The sequence below is a fragment of the Lissotriton vulgaris genome, chromosome 2_1 (genome assembly GCF_964263255.1).
Source record: "Lissotriton vulgaris chromosome 2_1, aLisVul1.2, whole genome shotgun sequence".
Lineage (NCBI taxonomy): Eukaryota > Metazoa > Chordata > Amphibia > Caudata > Salamandridae > Lissotriton > Lissotriton vulgaris.
The window spans coordinates 902,813,977-902,841,671 of record NC_141687.1 but is presented as its reverse complement, the minus strand read 5'-3'; the positions used below and the strand labels follow the sequence as shown (position 1 = coordinate 902,841,671).

General features: G+C 45.3%; 1 long non-coding RNA gene across 1 annotated transcript; it reads left to right on the top strand.

The window, feature by feature from the left end:
* On the top strand, positions 1 to 22,105 carry LOC147731385 (uncharacterized). Its single transcript, XR_015308629.1, has 4 exons — positions 1 to 133; positions 4,015 to 4,177; positions 13,999 to 14,079; positions 21,773 to 22,105. It is a non-coding gene; the product is annotated as an uncharacterized LOC147731385 (long non-coding RNA).
* Positions 22,106 to 27,695: the final 5,590 nt, after the last annotated feature.

Here is a 27,695-nt window from a genome sequence, read left to right as displayed (position 1 = left end):
CATCATACATCAAATCAATAGAGAATGTGTACCGGCATCTGAACAACCTTGTCCCTGACTTGGCATCTCCTCGTGATTATACTGTGCGGCCGCAATGAGCAGCCAAACCTCTGAGACCAGTATACCCCAAAAGGTAAGCAGGTCCAATCTTCCTTCAGGATTCAGAGAGCAAGGTAGTCCTTCATGTGATCTTCATAGGTCCAGGATTGTTCTGAAAGGGGAACCGGGGTGCCACCTTTATGCCCAGTGCCAGCCTAAGGTGGGGAAAACTCTTGGCTACTCCCTAACCAATGCTCTGAAACATCCAAGGGGTGACCCTATCCATGTTTGTATCATTTCCTGTGTGTTGTACTGCACACTATCCCAAAGTGCCCTCCGCCACCCAAATCCAACATGGAAGAACTCCACTTCCCTTGGTCAGAGCTCCAGTGTTCATCCAGAGGTGCAGCTATGATAATGGTCAAACCCTGCCTTGTGGTCACTCCAAACCAGTTCAGGTGCAGCTTTCACCTCCCAGTGGGTTTGTGGCCAAGCTGATTAAGAATACAAAAGGAGGCAGTACTAGGTGTGAGCTACATCTGCCTGTAACAGGGGAGGCACTCTTTGAAGCTCAGGTAGGGGTTGAGCACAACCACCTAGGTCATACTGCTCAAGTGAGAAAAACACTTCTCCACACCCACATCTTTTGTCCACTGTCTAGAGCAATCCACATCTTATAACAGGGGAGTCATTCATCTATCAGGTGACACTGGACACTGGCAGAGAGGCACATGTGGTTTAGGCAGGAAAATGAAATGTCATTGAATATGTTTTCTAGCTGTTCCCCAACCGAAATTAAACATTATAAGTTGTCATACAGTAACCTAGTTTTTTTCCCCATGAGAGAGTCAGCCTTGCTGCAGTGGAAATTACTTTGGAGGTTTTACACTGCCAGGACATCTAAAACTGTATACATACGTGTCTCGCTTTTTAAATACCATGCACCCTGCCTTATGGGTTTTTAGGGCCTTCTTTAGGGATAACTTATAAGTATTGAAAAGGAAGGTTTAGACCTGGCAGAAGGGTTATTTTGTCATGTCAAAATAATAATTTAAAACTAATCACTCAGGCTTGTATGGTGCTACTTTAGTTGGTGGCACAATGAATGCTGCAGTCCCCTTAGTAGCTATCAATATACAGGCTCTGGGTACAAGTTGCACCATATACTAGAGTTTTACAAGTAAATTAAATGTGCCAATTTTATCATGTTTAAAAAGGAGTGCACACGCACTTTTCCACTGTGTAACAGGAGTAAAGAGTGCAAAGTCCTGTGGCTAACAAAATGGGTTGCGGTTTAGAGACAAAAATATTTGGAATATCAAGCAAAAGATGGTCAAGTGCCTGGATACCCTCTCGGGTGATTTGAGTGATTTACATATCAATATAACATAAAAATATGCATTGGTTTACTACTATTATGTTGTGAGTAAGGTCGTAAAGTTATTATTTCACATATCATAGGTTATTTGTGTCCCATGATAATGTCCTTTGTGTTTCTTCCCGCCCCCCTTTATCCTTCTCCGTTTCTCCCTTTAGAATTAAAAAAAAACTTTTTATGAAAAATTTGTGAGTATTGGAACTCAGGGCCATATGTGCAAGGAAGTGGCGGAGTGTGTCGTTAGCCTCCTTGGCTTAACGACATGCTCCGCCACTTCCTAAATGCAAGGCGGCACCACATTTACAAAAATGTGGTGCAGCCTTGCTTTTTTTCCCTGCGATGCTCTAAGTTTAACAACTTAGTGCCAACACAGGCACCCTTGCACCAGAGTGCAAGGGTGTCTGTGTGCAGGGGAGGATTGGTTATGTGTAGGAAGCTGTCCCTTCCTGCAAATAAACAATCCTAAAATGCCATTTTCTAACTTTCATGTGTGTTGCTTCATACACGAAAGTTACAAAAAAGCAGTTTTTTAAAGGTTTGTTTATGTACAGGAAGGGACACCTTCCTGTACATAAACAAACCATGGCCTTTTGCTTTTTCTATGTGTGCTGCACAAGGCAGCACACAAGGAAAAAGCAAACACGATGAGAAATAATGCATTTCTCCTCGTTTTTTCCAACTTAAGGCCATGATTTTCCTGGTTTCATTTTAGCGCTGCCTCCTATGTACGCCACCCTTGTACATAGGGGGCAGCGTCAAATATAATAGGTGTTGCAGTGGAACGCCCACCACAACACCCACTGCACGCCCCTTTCATGCTAACCCCTAGCATTAATGGGTGCCTTATGTACAAGGCAGCATTAAGCCTCATTAAGTGGATTAACGCTGCCTTGTACATAAGGTACAGCCCCTTTTGCCACCAGAATGGCACTATAGGTGACTGTTGGAAGTGCCAGGACAGTGATGTTATGATAGCGATAGGGGCTTGTGCATATGCCCCTCAGTTTACTTGTTTAATTAAGCTTTTAGACTTAAATACGGTAATAAACTGGAGTACAGGGCTCAAGGCATGGCTGTATGTAGCATATTGTGTGATGTGCAAGAGACCTGGGGCCCAGAGCATGCTGTGTGGCCAATCCTAATAGGAATGTTCAAAGAACATGGTGAGTGTACACTAATGGGCAAAGATAACGGGCCATGCCCTGTGTCCCATTGGAACACATGCAACACTGTGAACAAGACCTGCGGTCGAAACGCGTAGGTGAAGGGGGCTCTATTAAAGTCTCTGTTGAATAAACCCAACTTATCAAACTGAGCGAGTGCTGACATTATTTTCTTTTGGTGGATAATTTATAGTAGGGGGACGTTCATCCCTACTGTCAAGCACCAACTGTGCAAAGAGTGCACTTCCAAGTGAAAGAATTGGTGGATAATATATATATATATATATATATGGTCATGTGAGCAAGGCTCCTAGGAGCCGAAACGTCATGCAGCTGAATTTGCACAAATAAAATCTTCAGCACTTACTTGGTCTGTGTCCGTGCTAATTCTATAGCGGTGGAGGAGTTTGCCACTGGTTGGAGACGCGGTTTACCGGATATATATATATATACATATTTATTTTTAATCACAGAAGTATGAGTAAAAGCAGGCACTAAGGCCCTCTACTTGCCTTTTAGTGCAGTGATGCAGGAACATGCACTGAAATGCGTTTTTTGAACCCATTGGGGCATATTCACAAGCCCCTATCACCACAGGAAGTCACTTTTATTGACGTTCCCGTGGTGATAGGGCCAGAGCCCTATTTTCAAGGCAGCGTTAACTCACTTAACGTGGCTTAAAACCATGTTAAGTGGCGTAACGCTGCCTTGAGAATAGGGCCCCTTTCACGCTAAACTTAGCATGAAAGGGGGCATGCAGTGGGTGTTGCGGTGGGCGTACCACCACAACACCCATTGAGTTTGACTCTACTGCCTATTATCAAGGGCGGCGCTAATAGGAGGTAGGGCCAAACTTAAGACCGGGAAATTTCCTGTCTTAAGGTGGCTAAATGAGGAGAAAACCTTTATTTCTCCTAGTTTTTGCCAAAATGCCAGTAATTTTTTTTCATGTGTGTAGCAGCACACATGAAAAAAGCAAACTGACATTTTGGGTTTGTTAATGTACAGGAAGGGACACCCTTCGCTGACACCCTTCGCAGACACCCTTGCGCTGTGGTGCAAGGGTGCCTGTTTTGGCGACAAATCGTGATATTTATCGCCGTCAATGTGGGTACGCCAGTATGCACCTCATTCTTGTGATTAGGATGCAGACTGGTGTTTATGAAGTGGCGGTGAGAGGCGTTAAGCCAAGGTGGCTAACACCTCTCACTGCCACTTCTTTGTGAATATGCCCTACTATGTCTTGGCGATTCGCCTGTAGAAAAGGGGCTGAATGCTTCCCATCTTCGAAATAACGACACAGATGGGTATATTGCTGCGGTATTTTTAGTAAGCATAGAAGTGAAGAGTTCAACTCGACTACTTTAATTTATTGAATCATGTGACCAAGTGGTGGAGTGGAGTAATTAGTACTATAACTCGTTTTATCCACAGGTAACTGCTCGTTAAAAGGAAGCTCGGTGGCCATGAACCGGGTTGAGTGGAAAAAAGTTCCTGATCTGCGTGGCGGCTAAGCATAAAATAAAACAAACAAAAGGCTTGTGAAGCACTGCCACGGACACTCGGCTAATGAAGCCCAAAAAAACAAACACTTAAGGTAAATGCGTGCTGAAGCGTACAAGCATTTGCAATGCAATAGGTCTCGCATTTATGCGAGTTTTAGCCATTTGCATTGTAAATGACAATGCCTTTTATTTATGTTTTAAAAACAAAAATAAAAGCCGTTGTTATTTGCAATGTCAATAGCTCAAACTTGCGCAAATGCGAGACCTATTGCATTGCAAATGCTTGTTTTATATTGGTCTGCCTTACTGATGCCAGACAGTTGTTTGTTAACTGATTAATTTTACTCACATTTAGGTACGGAAAGAACTGAGCACATGTTGGTTGCAACCCTTCATCTGTTGTTAGTGTGCTGCTGTTGAAGTCACACCACATGCTAATTGTTTCTTCTCCCCCCGGAAGAGTCTACTGCCCACTACTTTACTTTGTTACTGTTTAGGAGGAAATAACCACCAATACACCTAATTCCCTGGATTCTGGTGGCGCATAGCTACCAGGAGCTCTCTTAGCATAGCCATGGTGCGCTGAGTCTTCACCCACAACCCTTTCCATTTCTAGTACCCAGGATAGTGATATCCTTCTGAAATGAAAGCCTATAGGGCCAATACAAATTGCAGGTAATCCATGAAAGTTACCTACTGCTTTTTGGAATTACATGCCTAGAGAGCTTAAGCCAGGTCTTGCTATAAGAGAAACACTATAGCTGCAGCAAAATCTAGGCTTCACGCTACAGCACCTTAGCCAAGAAGATCCAGTTGTACTTTTTGTGACTTGTCGGTATTCAGCATCCCCACTGTTTCGCGTGGAGGCCGATTGCTCTTGGTAATAGGCACCCACCTCTAGAACTCATCAAACCCAGATCTGGGGAATCAGCGGAACCCAACGTTCTAATAAAAATAAAATTGAAGTCTAGCATATTCATGGGGGGCAGTTCCGCCTTTCCTGTTATGCCTGCCACCATTACGGGACTAGCGTTTGAAAAACGTAGCCCTTCACGATCCAAGGTTTCACACCTTTCACTGGCTTGAAAGAAAGGGCAGAGCAGCTGATAACTCACTAGTGCTGCGAAGTGGCCATGTCATAAAAGCACCCTGTAAAATAAAATAAATTAGCAGCATTTACATTCTGTTGCTGCTCCTATCATTCCCTTTTCAGCACTGTTTCATTATGCCCATTCTAACTACTTTGCAAAAACAACAGGTGATGGACCGAATGAGGATCAATGTCACACATTCAACCCAGTCAACAGATCTGGGTCCTAATCCATCGTTTTTTTGCACTCCACACCACCCTGGGTTAGACAATGGCGATATGCAAATCAGCTCTGACCCTGTGCCCCATGGGAACAGTCCAGTCCGAACTACAAAAGCCATGTCCTTCCCAGAACGGAATCAAGCATCCGAGGACCGGACCGGTTTCGAGGTAACACCTCTCATCAGCCCGGCTAGCTTGACTCCAGTGGTGTGGAGTGCCTGGGACCCACGTCTGGGCATCCCCAGTACACTTATAGCGAGTTTGCAAAAACAACAGGTGATGGACCGAATGAGGATCAATGTCACACATTCAACCCAGTCAACAGATCTGGGTCCTAATCCATTGTTTTTTTGCACTCCACACCACCCTGGGTTAGACAATGGCGATATGCAAATCAGCTCTGACCCTGTGCCCCATGGGAACAGTCCAGTCCGAACTACAAAAGCCATGTCCTTCCCAGAACGGAATCAAGCATCCGAGGACCGGACCGGTTTCGAGGTAACACCTCTCATCAGCCCGGCTAGCTTGACTCCAGTGGTGTGGAGTGCCTGGGACCCACGTCTGGGCATCCCCAGTACACTTATAGCGAGTTTGCAAAAACAACAGGTGATGGACCGAATGAGGATCAATGTCACACATTCAACCCAGTCAACAGATCTGGGTCCTAATCCATCGTTTTTTTGCACTCCACACCACCCTGGGTTAGACAATGGCGATATGCAAATCAGCTCTGACCCTGTGCCCCATGGGAACAGTCCAGTCCGAACTACAAAAGCCATGTCCTTCCCAGAACGGAATCAAGCATCCGAGGACCGGACCGGTTTCGAGGTAACACCTCTCATCAGCCCGGCTAGCTTGACTCCAGTGGTGTGGAGTGCCTGGGACCCACGTCTGGGCATCCCCAGTACACTTATAGCGAGTTTGCAAAAACAACAGGTGATGGACCGAATGAGGATCAATGTCACACATTCAACCCAGTCAACAGATCTGGGTCCTAATCCATCGTTTTTTTGCACTCCACACCACCCTGGGTTAGACAATGGCGATATGCAAATCAGCTCTGACCCTGTGCCCCATGGGAACAGTCCAGTCCGAACTACAAAAGCCATGTCCTTCCCAGAACGGAATCAAGCATCCGAGGACCGGACCGGTTTCGAGGTAACACCTCTCATCAGCCCGGCTAGCTTGACTCCAGTGGTGTGGAGTGCCTGGGACCCACGTCTGGGCATCCCCAGTACACTTATAGCGAGTTTGCAAAAACAACAGGTGATGGACTGAATGAGGATCAATGTCACACATTCAACCCAGTCAACAGATCTGGGTCCTAATCCATCGTTTTTTTGCACTCCACACCACCCTGGGTTAGACAATGGCGATATGCAAATCAGCTCTGACCCTGTGCCCCATGGGAACAGTCCAGTCCGAACTACAAAAGCCATGTCCTTCCCAGAACGGAATCAAGCATCCGAGGACCGGACCGGTTTCGAGGTAACACCTCTCATCAGCCCGGCTAGCTTGACTCCAGTGGTGTGGAGTGCCTGGGACCCACGTCTGGGCATCCCCAGTACACTTATAGCGAGTTTGCAAAAACAACAGGTGATGGAGCGAATGAGGATCAATGTCACACATTCAACCCAGTCAACAGATCTGGGTCCTAATCTATCGTTTTTTTGCACTCCACACCACCCTGGGTTAGACAATGGCGATATGCAAATCAGCTCTGACCCTGTGCCCCATGGGAACAGTCCAGTCCGAACTACAAAAGCCATGTCCTTCCCAGAACGGAATCAAGCATCCGAGGACCGGACCGGTTTCGAGGTAACACCTCTCATCAGCCCGGCTAGCTTGACTCCAGTGGTGTGGAGTGCCTGGGACCCACGTCTGGGCATCCCCAGTACACTTATAGCGAGTTTGCAAAAACAACAGGTGATGGACCGAATGAGGATCAATGTCACACATTCAACCCAGTCAACAGATCTGGGTCCTAATCCATCGTTTTTTTGCACTCCACACCACCCTGGGTTAGACAATGGCGATATGCAAATCAGCTCTGACACTGTGCCCCATGGGAACAGTCCAGTCCGAACTACAAAAGCCATGTCCTTCCCAGAACGGAATCAAGCATCCGAGGACCGGACCGGTTTCGAGGTAACACCTCTCATCAGCCCGGCTAGCTTGACTCCAGAGGTGTGGAGTGCCTGGGACCCACGTCTGGGCATCCCCAGTACACTTATAGCGAGTTTGCAAAAACAACAGGTGATGGACCGAATGAGGATCAATGTCACACATTCAACCCAGTCAACAGATCTGGGTCCTAATCTATCGTTTTTTTGCACTCCACACCACCCTGGGTTAGACAATGGCGATATGCAAATCAGCTCTGACCCTGTGCCCCATGGGAACAGTCCAGTCCGAACTACAAAAGCCATGTCCTTCCCAGAACGGAATCAAGCATCCGAGGACCGGACCGGTTTCGAGGTAACACCTCTCATCAGCCCGGCTAGCTTGACTCCAGTGGTGTGGAGTGCCTGGGACCCACGTCTGGGCATCCCCAGTACACTTATAGCGAGTTTGCAAAAACAACAGGTGATGGACCGAATGAGGATCAATGTCACACATTCAACCCAGTCAACAGATCTGGGTCCTAATCCATCGTTTTTTTGCACTCCACACCACCCTGGGTTAGACAATGGCGATATGCAAATCAGCTCTGACACTGTGCCCCATGGGAACAGTCCAGTCCGAACTACAAAAGCCATGTCCTTCCCAGAACGGAATCAAGCATCCGAGGACCGGACCGGTTTCGAGGTAACACCTCTCATCAGCCCGGCTAGCTTGACTCCAGAGGTGTGGAGTGCCTGGGACCCACGTCTGGGCATCCCCAGTACACTTATAGCGAGTTTGCAAAAACAACAGGTGATGGACCGAATGAGGATCAATGTCACACATTCAACCCAGTCAACAGATCTGGGTCCTAATCTATCGTTTTTTTGCACTCCACACCACCCTGGGTTAGACAATGGCGATATGCAAATCAGCTCTGACCCTGTGCCCCATGGGAACAGTCCAGTCCGAACTACAAAAGCCATGTCCTTCCCAGAACGGAATCAAGCATCCGAGGACCGGACCGGTTTCGAGGTAACACCTCTCATCAGCCCGGCTAGCTTGACTCCAGTTGTTGTGGAGTGCCTGGGACCCACGTCTGGGCATCCCCAGTACACTTATAGCGAGTTTGCAAAAACAACAGGTGATGGACCGAATGAGGATCAATGTCACACATTCAACCCAGTCAACAGATCTGGGTCCTAATCCATCGTTTTTTTGCACTCCACACCACCCTGGGTTAGACAATGGCGATATGCAAATCAGCTCTGACCCTGTGCCCCATGGGAACAGTCCAGTCCGAACTACAAAAGCCATGTCCTTCCCAGAACGGAATCAAGCATCCGAGGACCGGACCGGTTTCGAGGTAACACCTCTCATCAGCCCGGCTAGCTTGACTCCAGTGGTGTGGAGTGCCTGGGACCCACATCTGGGCATCCCCAGTACACTTATAGCGAGTTTGCAAAAACAACAGGTGATGGACCGAATGAGGATCAATGTCACACATTCAACCCAGTCAACAGATCTGGGTCCTAATCCATCGTTTTTTTGCACTCCACACCACCCTGGGTTAGACAATGGCGATATGCAAATCAGCTCTGACCCTGTGCCCCATGGGAACAGTCCAGTCCGAACTACAAAAGCCATGTCCTTCCCAGAACGGAATCAAGCATCCGAGGACCGGACCGGTTTCGAGGTAACACCTCTCATCAGCCCGGCTAGCTTGACTCCAGTGGTGTGGAGTGCCTGGGACCCACGTCTGGGCATCCCCAGTACACTTATATCGAGTTTGCAAAAACAACAGGTGATGGACCGAATGAGGATCAATGTCACACATTCAACCCAGTCAACAGATCTGGGTCCTAATCCATCGTTTTTTTGCACTCCACACCACCCTGGGTTAGACAATGGCGATATGCAAATCAGCTCTGACCCTGTGCCCCATGGGAACAGTCCAGTCCGAACTACAAAAGCCATGTCCTTCCCAGAACGGAATCAAGCATCCGAGGACCGGACCGGTTTCGAGGTAACACCTCTCATCAGCCCGGCTAGCTTGACTCCAGTGGTGTGGAGTGCCTGGGACCCACGTCTGGGCATCCCCAGTACACTTATAGCGAGTTTGCAAAAACAACAGGTGATGGACCGAATGAGGATCAATGTCACACATTCAACCCAGTCAACAGATCTGGGTCCTAATCCATCGTTTTTTTGCACTCCACACCACCCTGGGTTAGACAATGGCGATATGCAAATCAGCTCTGACCCTGTGCCCCATGGGAACAGTCCAGTCCGAACTACAAAAGCCATGTCCTTCCCAGAACGGAATCAAGCATCCGAGGACCGGACCGGTTTCGAGGTAACACCTCTCATCAGCCCGGCTAGCTTGACTCCAGTGGTGTGGAGTGCCTGGGACCCACGTCTGGGCATCCCCAGTACACTTATAGCGAGTTTGCAAAAACAACAGGTGATGGACCGAATGAGGATCAATGTCACACATTCAACCCAGTCAACAGATCTGGGTCCTAATCCATCGTTTTTTTGCCGGTCCGGTCCTCGGATGCTTGATTCCGTTCTGGGAAGGACATGGCTTTTGTAGTTCGGACTGGACTGTTCCCATGGGGCAACAGGGTCAGAGCTGATTTGCATATCGCCATTGTCTAACCCAGGGTGGTGTGGAGTGCAAAAAAACGATGGATTTGGGCCCAGATCTTTTGACCGGGGGAATGTGTGACATTGATCCACATTCAGTCCATCACTTGTTGTTTTTGCAATTGCCGCCCTAAGTGCGCTGGGGATGCCCAGACGTGGGTCTCAGGCACTCCACACCACTTGGAGTCAAGCTAGCCGGGCTGATGAGAGGTGTTACCTCGAAACCGGTCCGGTCCTCGGATGCTTGATTCCGTTCTGGGAAGGACATGGCTTTTGTAGTTCGGACTGGACTGTTCCCATGGGGCAACAGGGTCAGAGCTGATTTGCATATCGCCATTGTCTAACCCAGGGTGGTGTGGAGTGCAAAAAAACGATGGATTTGGGCCCACATCTTTTGACTGGGGGAATGTGTGACATTGATCCACATTCAGTCCATCACTTGTTGTTTTTGCAATTGCCGCCCTAAGTGCGCTGGGGATGCCCAGACGTGGGTCCCAGGCACTCCACACCACTGGAGTCAAGCTAGCCGGGCTGATGAGAGGTGTTACCTCGAAACCGGTCCGGTCCTCGGATGCTTGATTCCGTTCTGGGAAGGACATGGCTTTTGTAGTTCGGACTGGACTGTTCCCATGGGGCAACAGGGTCAGAGCTGATTTGCATATCGCCATTGTCTAACCCAGGGTGGTGTGGAGTGCAAAAAAACGATGGATTTGGGCCCAGATCTTTTGACTGGGGGAATGTGTGACATTGATCCACATTCAGTCCATCACTTGTTGTTTTTGCAATTGCCGCCCTAAGTGCGCTGGGGATGCCCAGACGTGGGTCCCAGGCACTCCACACCACTGGAGTCAAGCTAGCCGGGCTGATGAGAGGTGTTACCTCGAAACCGGTCCGGTCCTCGGATGCTTGATTCCGTTCTGGGAAGGACATGGCTTTTGTAGTTCGGACTGGACTGTTCCCATGGGGCAACAGGGTCAGAGCTGATTTGCATATCGCCATTGTCTAACCCAGGGTGGTGTGGAGTGCAAAAAAACGATGGATTAGGACCCAGATCTGTTGACTGGGTTGAATGTGTGACATTGATCCACATTCAGTCCATCACTTGTTGTTTTTGCATTGTAACTACTATCACCAGTCAATGGTTAAAAAGTAGCGTGCTGTAGAAGCAGAGTGTGGAGTGCACGCACTGGTGTGTCCACTTCATATTGTGTCTTGTTCAACAGAAAGCCACACAATGGATCTTATGCCACGGAAATAACTTATCCTTTCCTCAGATTGCAATATATTCTGTGAAAAGAGCAGATGGATTCGAGATGTCTAAGCGCCCACTAAGCAAAATGGAGTGGGGTGTCTTGCACTGTCTTCAGCATAGTAACTGGCTGGAGAATGTGAACCTCACACAAAAGTGCCTTCACCTTTGAATTCTTTTTCACTGCAGTGTTATGATGACTACAATTGTTTGTGTGTATTATTGTGTGCTAGTTGTCAGTTTCTTGCAGGTGATTTGCCAATAACATACCCACATCACAAAGACCACTGAAACTGAGAATCAAAGCAGAGCCAGCATCCGGGACCTACACCCAGTTCATAGATTCGGATAGATAGAGGAAGAGCTAAGCAAGTATCTCTTGCCTGATGGGACTGTATATCTTTTGTGGTTTCTGTGGTATTTCTTATCTGTGTGTCTTTGGAGATCACGGCAAGCGCTGTTTAATTAAGACTGACCCATACATTTAAAAACAAAAAATAACTGTATGGCACACAGATGAAAACACCACAAAATAAAAACAGTCAATAGTCCTGTCCATTTATAATTCCTCCAATGCTCATGAGTCGCGTCACAAAACTTAAGTGGAACTCACTGCAAAGGACATGGAACCCCCCTCTCCCCCCCCCCGCTCTGGAGCCAGGCAGGCGCTCTCAGTCCAGGGGCCACCACCCGTGCACATAGTCGGAGGGGGCCGCCTGGAGCTCGGTACCCCACCACACCAAGGGGGCTGCTCGGCCTATGGTTACGCCAGTGATGCTCATGTGAAAATAGGAATGACTGTACATTGGAATCCCCACCCAGTAAATAAGTATACACCCTGTATATGCAGGTAAGAGTGGTGCGCCAGGTGGGGGAGGATTTTGACAAACAATTAGTAGGGAAAATCAATTTATGATTTAATTTTCCCTCATCATCGCCCATCGAAATTCCCCCCCCCCTCCAACCGCCCCCCACCCACCCAGGTACACCGCTCCACAGCTCTTACCTGCACGGGCCACTGCTGCCTGTACATCCCGACTCACTCTAATAGAAGCAAGCCTTTGCAAAGGTCAACAGAAATGAATGAGACATATCCCAGTAGAGTGTGCATCCCCCTCTAACTGAGAGCACAAGAGTTGGTTGTATGTAGTAACACGCACCCTCCTGGTGCGTGCCCCACCATGTGCACATAAATAGGAGCACTGCCCAACTCCCACAATTTTAAATGTAAACGGTGTAACCACCAGAGACCATTGGGTACAAAGTAACTTGGAGCTGCTCTAGGACAAACCACAAGATTATTCTGTTGCTTGTCCAGGCAAATACTTCAGCTAATAAATACCACAAACCCAGAAACAACCACAAACAACGGAAACAGTATTTCACTGCATATTCTAAGACCAACAACAATTCTTTTCCCCTTGCTTTCAAAGTATGTCACCCGCTTCCTCACAAACAGAAAAAATAATCTGTCTCAGAATATAATTTGATGGTAAATGTCTAATCCAATTATTTATAACTTTACATTCAATTAAGTTACTCATTGAACTATAATCCTTACAACAAAAATGCCTGACTCCGAATTCTTTTTACTGACTTATTAACAACACGTAAACGTTATTCATGCATAAAATGTAGCAATACTGACTAGTATGGTGGGCGTTATTCTGGGATATTTGACTGTTCGTGTACTCATACTGAACACAACGACCCTCCTTTAAATAGAACACCTCCCCGACACTGCAGCTGCTTGTCAACTAAAGATTGTTCCTGCTGTCCATTTTTTAGTTCTGTTCCCTCTAATCCGAATAATTTTTAACAACACCCCAAATCCCGCCCCTCCCCTAAATCCAGCTTTAACCCTGTGCATGTGTGGGAGAACATGGCGGAGGATGTACCACTTAATCGTTTTTTGCACGATGTTATCACAGTGCTGCAATTACTTTCCCGCCTCCTTATATATTTATGACAATTTGTACCACACACTCTTCAAATTGAATCATCTCAAGGCGCCGTTTTGAGTACGCTTAATTTGCAGTGCTGTAATACTGTGATACCATGTATGTATAAATATATGCATTTGATTCATAATGGGCTCAGTGATGCCAGCGCGGATTCTGTTAATAATTTAATATTGTAAATCACGTAGTGCAATTAGGAAAGGCAATACTGTAGATTTAAGAATGTGTAGCATCTGATCACTGTCTTTAGTTCCTGCTGAGTAAGAGGCTGGCGGAATTCTGCTACTTTATCTATTTATTTTACATTTTTCTTCATTTATTTTACTCCCATGTTTTTGTCCATTGAATCCAGCATTTAGGGACAGCTACTAGGGACAGCTCTGTAAAGCTGGGCCACAGTTTACTTGCTTCTTATTGGCTGGTGCTATAGACCATGATGCTTGTTTGTAGTCTGTCTTCTATCTTGGTGGCTGTGGGCCTTCTCTTGACCATGGCAGTAGTGTGCCCATCGCTGATGACAATCGATTGGGTCACAAAGGTGGGAGGTGGAAACAGTCTAGTAAAGCAGGTTTCTTGAACAGACTAACCTATGAAAAGGTACCTGATACTTACAAATATCACATTGTCATTTCTTTACAGATTTAAGAAGCAAATTGCTCAACTGCGCCTGTGTCAATTCAGACCACTATTGGAACATCCGGGTATAGACAATTCGCCTTAGTAAGTTGAATTTTTGGTGGATAATTAGTTGGTGCAGAATGGGTGAAAGGATTGTTTCTTTTCAAATGTACTTTCAAAAGAATTGTCTTTATTTCAATTCATTTGCAGCGAATAACTGACTATTTTCAGGGACCTGCTATGATTGTATAGATATACTGTCTAACTGTACTCTAAGGGTGAGTATGTTGTTAAATGAATTGCTAAACATAAAGTTGAGATCTTTTAAATGTGTATTGTAGTAGAGTTGTGGTATTTACCTACCCTAATAATAGTTCTGAGCCTTTATGTTTACAGACCCTGGTTGGATTCATCTGACAAAATACCAATTAACCTGCTAATACCTAATTTCAAAATATTGTATTATATGATGACCCATCTTTTATAAGTGTTGCTTCAAATCAGTGTATATTTTCTATGTAATTATGTTACTTTTTGTAATAATTAAATAACATTATTGAATGAAGATTGTACGTATTCCCTTTTCTTTTACAAATATGCACAAATCGTTATAGACCCTGAAATATATATATGCATGTATTTATATATATATATATGTTTGTACATGTTATTATTTGTGCAAATAAAAAAATGGGTATGGAATTGGTGTGCTGCTTTCCTTCATTAAGCCGGACAGGATTTTTTGTGATTTTATTGGGAGGCTCCTGCCGCCATTGCTGGCACCGGTACGTACAGGCAGGCTTATGGCATTTTCTGGCAGTAATGGAGATTTTATAAATACATATATATAATTTTATTTGCACAAATAAACACTTGTGTATGGAATTGGTGTGCTGCTTTGCTTAGTTAAGTTGGATGGGATCTTGTGCGATAGTATATATATATATATATATATATACATATATATATATATATATATATAAACTAAATTAAAGAATTTTAATTGAATTTCTCTGGGGATCGCATGTGATACAAACCTAGGTCAGCCGACTTAAAACTGTCTCATTGATCAAAGCTCATCCCTGTTATGGACAAACATGCCATTTATGACCCCCCACACTGGCTGGCTAAACCCGGCGTATCCAACAGGAGGGCAGCTCCCAGTACAGTGTTTCAGATATACACAAAAGATAAAGTGACATATAGTGACTCTAAATGGGCCTCATTTGCATAGTCAATCAATCAATCAAGAAATTTGTATAGCGCGCTACTCACCCGGAGGGTCTCAAGGCGCTTGGGGGAGGGGGGTCCGCTACTGCTCGAACAGCCAGGTCTTGAGTTGCTTCCTGAAGGAGAGGTGGTCTTGAGTCAGACGGAGGTGGATGGGGAGGGAGTTCCAAGTAAGGGTCTTTTAGTTTTCCCTATGTAAAATAGGCCACATGGGCATTTGATGAAGTACACTAAATGATGACTATTGCATGTAGCATTAATCTTGAGATGAATAGGTTTGCCTGACCTTGGGTGGTTGATGGTGTGACCTTTTATCATATCGCTGCAGTTCGAGCAGTTCATGCAAGTTGACATTCCTTTGTATGTGACCAGATGGGTCGGTTGTTTGTTCAATATCTCTTTTAAATTGGGTGCTCTTTTATAAGCAAACATAGGTGTTTCGAGAAACAAGTCTTTGAAATCTACTTCTGATTGCAGTAGAGACCATCTGTCAGTGATGATACTTTTAAGCATGTTGGATTGAGTCGAGTAAGTGGAAACAAAAACTTCTCTTTTGGAAGTCGTGGGCTTTGAAGTTTTGATCAGTAGTTGTTCTCTTTTGAGAGCGCGAGTTCTGGTTTCTGCTTGTTGAATGACTGAGGGTGGATACCCTCTTGCTCTGTATTTATCCTTATCCTTTTACCCTATGCTTCTTTCTTTTTTGACTATTGTTTTTTTGCGCTTGCTCCTCCTCACCTCCGCGTTTGGGTGGTAGAAAGCCTGCAGCTTATACTTTCCAGTACTAAACTGTACCATTGTTTCTTTAGATTCCCCTGATGAAGGGCTAATGGAAAAGCCCGAAATGCATTGGGATTTGTAACTTTACTGTACTTGAAGAAATATATATTTCAAGGACCCGGATTCTGTGATTATGAACATTGTCCACATATGAAATGTTTGTTGCATTATAAAAACTATCAAATCAAGAAGAACAAATATTACATGTTTCATTTCTTTGATTCTATGGTAGAATACTGAGTGTATTTTTTTGGACAAATTGCTTACGAACATTGATATTGTTTACAAACTTTTGGTTCACACTCCCAGGATGGATTCACGCTGTGCATCAGGCTACTTTGACATATGTCGAGTATTCTTCTTCATAAGAACTGCTCAGGGGCAGGTGTTAGCTTCTGGAGATATTCGCGCTTAGCGCGAATATCTCCAAAAGTTGGTAATAAGAGATAGCGATGTTAGCGACTGTTTCCAGCCGCTAACATCTTGGCACGCCCACTTTGCATGTCATTAGTGATAAATATCACTGACATGCAAAGTGGGGCACAAGATGGTTGCTCTCCTACTAGCTGTCGCTAACTGGTGTTAGCGACAGCTAGGTAATAGGGAGATAATTTTATATCCGCTTTTTGGCTTTTAAAGCCAAAAAAGCGGAGATAAACCCCCATGATAATTTGCCCCATAGTTTGTATATGTCATTCCATTCCTTCAGCGCAATTTACTTTATTTTGAACATTTTTTTCTTCAGATTTTCCCAGTTTTACTGGCAGCACATGCCCGTCTCCCACAAACTGTATATACAGACAGTGAAGAGAGCATCATAGAAATCATTGAGGAAAGCGGCAGTACATACAAGTACACAATGAAACAAAAAAGAGGAATACAGGAGAATACACATCAGTAACAACAAATAAATTGTATGCCACACTATGCCATGTGCCCGCCTCCGTCATAGGAAGGAGGACTACCAGTCAGTGAGTGCCGTCCTACCCTCATGCCATCATAGCACCATCAGGTCCGGTAACAGTTGCACCCCCACAGATCCCGATCCCTATATCAATCCCTTCCTCCCACCATGTCCTATCACACTTCACAATTTGCTTTATGAAATCATGCAGAGGCAGATTGTCCACCTGGGCACCACTGTTCTGAGCATAAAATACCTTTCTCCTGTTGTGGTTTCATTTCAAAACCCACAACTTCTCTAATATGGATGAGGAGGTTACGAATAATGATGCCCTACACATATTTTCCTCTGCGACTAGAGTCCTGATCATCATGTTGATCTTTTCTTGGTCTCTTCCTCCTCCATCTCAGGCTCCAAATTAAGTTGCTTTAAAAGAGCTTATAACTTTTCCAATGTTGATCTTTTCTTGGTCTCTTCCTCCTCCATCTCAGGCTCCAAATTAAGTTGCTTTAAAAGAGCTTATAACTTTTCCATTGTTTCACCCAGTAAAGTGATGCAGAAGAGGCAGGGTCTGAGCTACCCTCGCAGTCAGCTGCAAATGCTGGGCCCAAGGCATGTTAGGAGCAGCACCTTCCTATAGGGGAGGATGAGACACAATCTTGTCTACTGGGAGAATTGTGCTTTATAAAAGCAAATCTCTACCCTCCCAACCCCTGTTTCACACAGCAGCACCGGCACAGGGCTGAGGCTCCAAAGTTCCCCAACGACACTGACCACTGACACAATGGAAGCTCACCCTCCAAGCCCATCACAGCCGTGGGGAGCGAGTCGGCTAACTGAACAGCACCGAGACTAGCCATGCCGTAAGTAGAAAACTACATATATGATGACAAGATAAATAAAAATAAATAAACATATCATCTGTCTGAATGTCTGCCAAAGAGAGAAAAATACAGGTGGAGGAGTATTCGTCTAACCCATAAAGTTAGAAGAAAGACTATACTGAGTGGGAGTGTGATATAATCAAAGACACAAAGCCAGATTCAGTTGGAAAAAGTTTATTTGCCAAATGAGACTTCCATGTCACTTCACAACAATGCCAGCATTTTGTCCCCGACATTCTAGGGCAGACACCCAGGCATACGATTGTAGATAAAACTCAGGGGTCAACAAGGGAAGGCGAGGATAGGGAAATACCAAAAGGGGTGAGAAAGAAATAAAGTTTATTGGCACATACTGTTAAAACAGAATGTTCTCTATATGTAATTAACGTTTTAGAGAGAGGTTAAATACAACAGAGCATATTCCATAACGCATGTAAACAAGTCCGTTGGGAGGCAGAAATGACTCACCAAGTTAGAATTTTGGACGAGGAGAATATAGATGAGAGGTAATGCTATCATGTGTTCCTCATACATCTCAAAATGTTTGTGGCACTGCCCTTTACATTTGTTAGAGCCTTTTCGTGAAACTGTTCTCGCAGAATTTTCTTTCCACCTAAAGACTTTAAAAATCAAGGGGCATATTATCAAGACAGCCGATAAAACTATCACCGTTTTAGCGGCAGAAAACGGCCGCTAAAACGGCGATAATGGGCTTGATAATATGCTCTATGGAATTCCAATTGAAGCCCATGTTAGATGTCCTTCACATCTAACATGGGCTTCAATTGGAATTCCATAGAGCATATTATCAAGCCCATTATCGCAGTTTTAGCGGCCGTTTTCAGCCGCAAAAATTGCGATAATTTTATCGCCTGTCTTGATAAAATGCCCCCAACTGCGTACTGCTTAACAGGGCTCCTGTGTCTTCATATTTTACCATTCGTTTAAATCCCCTTTCTAGCTTGATCTGCAGTTTATATTTCAGTTGTAAAACTTGCAAGCTACCAATCCGGCCACGTGCATTTCTATTCGAAAGAACGTTTTTCTATCGCTTTCCAATATCCATAGATTCATATGCTTGAAATGAATCCTACAAAAAATAAATTCTATAGAGGGATTCGCTTCAGCTGCCTTCCTTCTGGTTCCCTGTCCCCTTTGCTTGCTAAATGTTTTTCTAAAAAAACCTCTCAGGACATTTTTTCTTTTTTGCAAGTGTATATGTAGGCTTCAAAAGAGCTCAAAGTGTGTAGAAAAGTAAAGGGCATATATTTACAAGACTGTACAAAACTGATATCCAATAAACAGTTAGATGCAACCTGGCCATATGCAAATTATTCCTTTGAATTATATTTCCTAAAGTTGTAAGGAGAGTTTCCTTAAGGCTGTAAACCGGGGTAATAGGGAAGGGGAATTGGTCCAGGTGCTGTAGGGGGTAGCGTCGACGTTTCAATGCGGCTTATCGGCAACCGAGGGACTTTAATACCTCAGCCATGCGGATCTTCCTCAGGACAAGGGGACAGGTGAAGTGACCGTCATCAATCTTGCATTGCTCAATTGGAGTCCAAAAGCTGGTTATACCAATGCCCGTAAAGTGGCAAGGGCCAACTAAGGACAAATCCGGTTATTTTGTAGAAACCATGACGGTGGTGCCCAGACCATCCATGGAACGTTATATTCAGGCCCATATGTGCGGCAAAAGTTTGCTGAACGAATCAGGCAATACGGGGCACAGCATAACTTATACGACTGGAGACGATCTGATTGACATCCCTACTCCATCGCGTTACCTTAAGGACGTCAATCAGATTGTCTCCAGTCATGTAAATTACGCTGTGCCCCAGATTGCCTGATTGTATGACGTCAATAAACAATTAAAAATGCAGCACGAAAATAACACACAGGGGTGTGTGGCTGTGGGCTTAACGTTTGTTCCACAAGCATGGAACTGACGGGTAAAGCAAGTCTTATACATTTATTTTATATCAAATTTTCAGTAATACGTTATTAAAGTTCAAGGTGCCTTTATACAACAGTGTTAGATAATGGGTCCTCAGTTACAGGCCAAGACTTGATCCCAGGGCTTGAAGCTTCCCTGGTAGCCCAGCACTTCATCGCCAGCACCAGTCATGGTGAACAAAACCAGATAAGTGTTAGGCCCAAGTAAAATAATGTTAAAGAAACAGTCTCCTTATTTCTGGTCTGTTACAGTGGGCTCATGCTCTGTCCTTTACCTCTCTCTTTCTGTCTCTCTCAAGTTCTTTCTCAGTATATTTTTCCTTCTTGGGTAACCACCACTGACCTACTTATACCTATTCTGTACTTACACTATGCTCTGTGGGGTTTGCTTTGTAGCTCGAGTTCCATGAGTGAGAATAGATCAGAAGAAACCAAAATAAATGAATAAAGTAAGGTAAAATATCCAAAACAGTCACAAAAACTACAAAAGAAGCAAAACCTACATCTGTTGGGGTCCATGTTAGAGATTAAAGGCCAATTGCCCCTAGTTTCTAATTTGCCTCTGTTCGATGAGGTTTATCTATGCACCAGGCTGGCCCCTGGGTCCTTCTCTGGGCATAGAAGGAGAATGCATCGCACTGGTGAGAGGCTGGTGGGCATTACTCCTCAAACTAGTTCCGCGTTGTGCGATGCAGCAAGATCCATGGTTCTGAAACTGCTCGTTTGGAGATTCTGCAGAACTTCTCCCCTTCATTGCAGTCTTGGCATTTCTCTTTCCAGTTGGTGTCACTGATACTCGAGGTCTCTGTCACAGTCCTAATGGATGTCTCCCCTTCCTCCTCCTTTGTCTAGATGCCCTTCGTTCTTTGCAGGTCTGACTTCTCTTCCTTTGTCCCAAGAGGAAGTAGCCTTAGGGCCTGATTATACCACACCTTGCAGGAACTGGGGGTGCAAAACCAGGGGGTAATATGTGTGCCCCCCTAGCATGCAGGCCCAGGAGCAGCAGGGTTGCCTCTCTGCCACCCTTTTCATGGCAGGCTCACCACCATGAAAAGTGGGTTGGACAGACAACTCCTAATATGCTTGGGAGTGCTCCTGACCGCAGCACTCCACACTCATAATGCTGTGGGCGGGCCCGCGGTGTGGCTGTGGTTGGACCGCCACCATGGGTGTGGTGACGCTATGGACCGTGAAACTTATAATGAGGCCCTTACAGGCTTATTCATCAAGCTAAATTGCGCTCGCAAAGGGCCAGATTCTAAGAATCTGGCCCTTTGCGAGAGCAGTTTTTGCATTTGAGATTCATCATCCCAAATGCAAAATTCGCTAATTAAGAATTCGCACATTTGCGAGGAATTGCATTTAAGGAATCTCTATTTGAGATTCCTTAAATGCAATTCATGATCCATTTTAAAATTGCGAAATCGCAATTTTTGGCAGCTATTTACCACGAGGTTAAACCTCGTGGTAAATAGCGTAAACTTAGAAAAATGCTTTTAAAAGCATTTTTCTAAGTTGCATGTTACACACACACATGTCCTTTGGACATGTGTGTGTGTAACATCTGTGTAAATTTACATTTCAGGGGTGTTACAGGGTGTCCTTTGGACACCCCTGCACCCTTGAAATCGCAATCTCATTTGCGATTAGCTAATTGCTAATCGCAAATAAGGAATGACTCCCCATTCATTCCTATGGGCCTTTAGGCCCATAGGAATGAATGGGAAGTCATTCCTTATTTGCGATTAGCAATTAGCTAATCGCAAATAAGGAACCTGTAGGAATCGCAAAAAATATTGTGATTCCTACATGAATCCCGTTTTGCGAGTCTGGAATAGCGATTCCTTATTAATCGCTATTTCAGACTCACAAAACTTCACAATGATGAATCGGGCTGTTAGTCTTTTAAGTTGCTTTTGATACCCTCTTCCATGTCTTCCAGTCCTTTTTCTCTTTTGTCCTCTTTCTGGCCGCTCTGTCTCTCCTTTGTAACTAGTTTGTTGGTTTTTCCTTTCTAATATTGTTTCTATTATGTTTTCTCTAGGTGATGCAGCACATGCAGGAGCAGCGGTGCAGCCCTGTCGTGACGCATTTTCTAAGTACGCTGACTCATCAAAGGCTGATTCCAAAAATAAGGAGTAAATCTGCACTGATAGATGTATCTCTACATCTGAGGGTAGATATACTGCTTTCTGGAGACTATAACAATTCCAGCGATCCATATAAGTATGCTAAGGGCCGGTATTCATGAGGATTCCTGGAAATTACATAATGTTCCAATTGGAATCCATTTCAATTCCCATTGTGTGGACACGAAACCCCTGTGTAATCTACTTCTTTGTAAATTTTCTCTATCAATAAAATATTGCTTCTTGTGAAGAAACCTCCTCCTGTATTCCCTGTCCAAATCTGAGAGCTGGAAGTGGGATTGTGAGGAGTTTGGGAATGCCCAACAATGCAGTTGTTTGTGGGCATTCCTAAACTTCCATGGTTAACCCACCTATTAAAGCTCGTATTCCCACCCTTTGAGTAGGATTTATGGGTGCGGAGAAATCCACTTACAGGATTTAAACTTGTCAGGAATCCCTTTCTGAATTCCTGGCAGGCTTAAGCGAGATGAACTTACCACTGTAAATTGGCTCCATAGTGCGGGATCAAAGATAGCGTAGTGAGTTAGTGCACAGACTCTAGAGATCTTTGTGTAACCGCCAGGTCACAAGCACACATAGAAGGGGAACCACCCAGACATGAATCCTTCTAAAGCTGAATGAAATGAGAAGCGTCGGCACGGACAATACAAGCACCGGACATTTAACTCATGAAGAAAATATTTGAAATTGACAGGCAAGCTGGTTAAAATAATTTGGCAAAAATGGATGGCCCTTGCCATAGTTTCAGTTTAAGACGAGTTCAAACCTATAACGAACATCATCCATGTGAACAGAGTGAAAGGTATTCTTTTCCTGGCTATTAAAAAGGAGATTGTCATTTCCACTTGCTGGCCAGTGTAAGGTGTAGAGATATTTGATCTGATGTGATGATATGGTCGTGGATAAAGAGCCTTAAAAGTGAGTGGGGACAGTTTCTAGGCTCTCCCTGCATTCAGTTATTGAAACGAGGTAGGAAACATGCTTTTGCATATTTCTATGCATGCATGTCTGTGTGTTAGGAGTCAATCCGTGGCCTGCGTGTGTCTTTATGTGTATGTTTGCGTGAGCAGTTAATGTTAGGTACATTGTCACATTCGAGAAGGATGTATACTTTACATAACTGAAGCTATCGTTCTGACAAGCCTTAGGCAAGTCTGGGCACAGCATTTTCAGAAGAGGTATTGTTGGAAAACCTGTTTTTATCTTGACTTTTAATGATGAGTGTGACTAAAATGGCAGCCTTCATAATTGAAAAATGCTTGCTGCTTTCCAAAGGTATCTAGTAAGACAGGCACTTCAGTATCCTGGCTGTGCCCAGACAGTATCCTGAGCTATTGAGAATTATCACTTCATTCGGTGTGTTGACTTGCCTATCTTTGTGTATTTTTGCTCTAACCGCAGTTGCGTCAATGCAGGGTTTGTAAACTCCTATATAAGTCTGTGATGTACATCTACAATGTATGGAAATCTGCAATTACAGAATGGAATTCGCATCTAATTCCCTTATCACAGTCAAGTTGTGACATCACTAATCCCCTGCAATAAGACAATGACCTAACTTCTGTACTGTAATAATTTATTACAGTTGAGTTGTTTCTTCACCATGTCTGTTGCCAGAACCAATAGACAGTGAGAAAGTCAGTGACTGAGCAGAGTTCCAACTGCTGTTTTATTGGATAAAACGCTTCACAGCTCTTCTTAACTATTTCCCCTGAGAAAACATAAATTTTTCTTAAAAAATAGTTTTTATTGCCATTTTTCTTTTTCTTTTACAAAACCTAGCATGGACTTAAAGCAAGCAACAGTACAAGCTGTATCAATCACCATCATTTCATGTCACAATAACTTGAATTATGAAAACAGGCCATTGTATGATGCTAATAATCAGTATAACTCTAATAACAGGTGTGTATAGGACAAGGAGCAGGGGTATATACAGGCTGTGCGAGTCAGTCTTTTTTAGAAATGCCATATTTTACGACTGCTTATAACTGTAGGGAAGAGAACTGAAAAGAAAGAAACCCTGCACTTGCTCAAGGTGACAGAGAGAATGTCCTAAGAGTTGCATCCCAGATATCACCAGGACATGCATGATAGCACGGGGGAAGAGGTGGTGTTGGATCTTCAATGGGAATGATCTGCATCTGATACACCCCCACAGAGCTTTTACAGAAGCGCATCCCAGGTGCTAGAGATTGGGGGGATTATTTAAGGCCCTTGCGCCACTTTTGCGTCATTTTTAACATGTGAAAAAAGACGCAAAAGTGGTGCAAGGCCCCTGTAAATCTGCCCCTGGATATTTACGGAGACTCTTCACCTCCTCCCTATGCAGCGCTGCGCTCTCCCGTGCGCCCACGCCATCATGGATAAAACCCATGCCGAGGCAACCAGGGAGTTAGCCGACTTCCATTTACGGGTGTTCAGTCTTTTCTCCAAAATAAGGGCTAGGTCCACAAATCATGTCGCCGTTCTGTATTTTATAGTGCACCGACGGAGGCCAAGCATACACACCTCCCAGGTAGTCCACAGTGTCCCCTGTGCATCATTTTAAGTGTGTACTGACCTCCCTCTGATATTCTATAAGTGACGGGCAGGACCAAAGTATGTGTAGGAGTCCCACATCAGGGGCAAGACAGCGGGGGCGGACAGCATCAGTGCGATTGAAATATCTGTTGATTTTGCTGGGAGTTAAATACTCTCTGTGCAAAATATAAAATTGCATCAATTTAAAACTGCCATTCCTAGATACTAGGGTGGGATAAGCCAAGATAGTCCAGCATTCTCTATCTGTGCAATCGTGCACTAGATCTGCATCCCAATGGCTGCGCAGTGCAGTGAGCTGGATAGCTGTGAGCATGTGTAAAGTGCTTGCAAGCCATCGAGTTAAGTAGCTACCCGTGCCCAATACATGCAGATACTGCATGGCGAGATACTGCGGGGGCTCTTGCCGCAAATCTCTCGAGGACCGACCCAGCACTCCAACAAAGGAAGCATACAAAAGGAATTGTCCCTGTTAAAGCTCATGGACAACACCCTATCCATGCAGGACCATGTGGGGACCCTGTGTGGAAGATACTGAAGCTTCTAAGAAGGCTATTTCCTTGGATCTCGCAAGCTTGAAGGAGAACTGTCATGCAGGCATTACTTACCAGCGGGCTGGATTATGGTAATGCACTATTTGTGGGCATGGCAGACTACCTTTTCACATGACTACAGGTGGTGCAGAATGCCACAGTCAAACTAGTATGTAATAAAGACAGACTCAGTTCATCATCCGAGTGCCTGAAACGACTCCATTGGCTGTCAATGCGCCATAAAGCGAAATTTAAGCTGCTCAGCTACACACACAAGGCCCTGCACCATAAGGGACCTCTCATCCTACAGAGGAAAGTTGAATTATATATACCCACAAGGTGCTTAGGATCGTGGTCCCTTACCTTAGATTGAACAAAACGCATTAAGAAAACAAGAACAAGGGGTCGTAGCTTCTCACACCTGGCAGCTAAACATTGGAATGACCTACCACAAGAACTCCGCCTCACAGAGAATTATCTTGTCTTCAGAAAAAATCGTAAGACTCATTTGTTCTCTGGAAAATAATATCGGCCAACCTCATAATTCACTCATGAATCACTCAGCCACAAACTAGAAGTCCTAGCACAGCGCCATGATATCTTTTGGATGAATGTGCAAACAAAACAGGTGATGGACAGAATGTGGATCAATGTCACACATTCACCCCAGTCCAAAGATCTGGGCCCAAATCCATCGTTTTTTTGCACTCCACACCACCCTGGTTTAGACAATGGCGATATGCAAATCAGCTCTGACCCTGTGCCCCATGGGAACAGTCCAGTCCGAACTACAAAAGCCATGTCCTTCCCAGAACGGAATCAAGCATCCCAGGACCGGACCGGTTTCGAGGTAACACCTCTCATCAGCCCGGCTAGCTTGACTCCAGTGGTGTGGAGTGCCTGGGACCCACGTCTGAGCATCCCCAGCGCACTTAGGGCGGAATTTGCAAACAAAACAGGTGATGGACAGAATGTGGATCAATGTCACACATTCACCCCAGTCCAAAGATCTGGGCCCAAATCCATCGTTTTTTTGCACTCCACACCACCCTGGGTTAGACAATGGCGATATGCAAATCAGCTCTGACCCTGTGCCCCATGGGAATAGTCCAGTCCGAACTACAAAAGCCATGTCCTTCCCAGAACGGAATCAAGCATCCGAGGACCGGACCGGTTTCGAGGTAACACCTCTCATCAGCCCGGCTAGCTTGACTCCAGTGGTGTGGAGTGCCTGGGACCCACGTCTGAGCATCCCCAGCGCACTTAGGGTGGAATTTGAAAACAAAACAGGTGATGGACAGAATGTGGATCAATGTCACACATTCACCCCAGTCCAAAGATCTGGGCCCAAATCCATCGTTTTTTTGCACTCCACACCACCCTGGGTTAGACAATGGCGATATGCAAATCAGCTCTGACCTTGTGCCCCATGGGAACAGTCCAGTCCGAACTACAAAAGCCATGTCCGTCCCAGAACGGAATCAAGCATCCGAGGACCGGACCGGTTTCGAGGTAACACCTCTCATCAGCCCGGCTAGCTTGACTCCAGTGGTGTGGAGTGCTTGGGACCCACGTCTGAGCATCCCCAGCGCACTTAGGGCGGAATTTGCAAACAAAACAGGTGATGGACAGAATGTGGATCAATGTCACACATTCACCCCAGTCCAAAGATCTGGGCCCAAATCCATCGTTTTTTTGCACTCCACACCACCCTGGGTTAGACAATGGCGATATGCAAATCAGCTCTGACCCTGTGCCCCATGGGAACAGTCCAGTCCGAACTACAAAAGCCATGCCCTTCCCAGAACAGAATCAAGCATCCGAGGACCGGACCGGTTTCGAGGTAACACCTCTCATCAGCCCGGCTAGCTTGACTCCAGTGGTGTGGAGTGCCTGGGACCCACGTCTGAGCATCCCCAGCGCACTTAGGGCGGAATTTGCAAACAAAACAGGTGATGGACAGAATGTGGATCAATGTCACACATTCACCCCAGTCCAAAGATCTGGACCCAAATCCATCGTTTTTTTGCACTCCACACCACCCTGGGTTAGACAATGGCGATATGCAAATCAGCTCTGACCCTGCGCCCCATGGGAACAGTCCAGTCCGAACTACAAAAGCCATGTCCTTCCCAGAACGGAATCAAGCATCCGAGGACCGGACCGGTTTCGAGGTAACACCTCTCATCAGCCCGGCTAGCTTGACTCCAGTGGTGTGGAGTGCCTGGGACCCACGTCTGAGCATCCCCAGCGCACTTAGGGCGGAATTTGCAAACAAAACAGGTGATGGACAGAATGTGGATCAATGTCACACATTCACCCCAGTCCAAAGATCTGGGCCCAAATCCATCGTTTTTTTGCACTCCACACCACCCTGGGTTAGACAATGGCGATATGCAAATCAGCTCTGACCCTGCGCCCCATGGGAACAGTCCAGGGTGCACCAGTTGTGGGACCAAAGGGGCCAACCGGTCTGCCAGATTTTCACCAAGACTTTGTAGTCAGTATTTAGCAAAGCAAGAGGCCTATAGGATTCCAGATCTAATTCATCTCTCCTCTGATTAGGCAGCAATATAAGTAAGGCATCATTCAATGTATCCGGCAGAGCCACTGCAAAAAGTGCTACGTCACACAGTCTCTTAAGGCAAAGTACCAACAATAGACCATAAACTTGATAAAATTCAGAACCAGCCTAACGGGCCTGGTGTTTTGCTGGTGGCTTAGGCACGTATTGCCTCTTGCA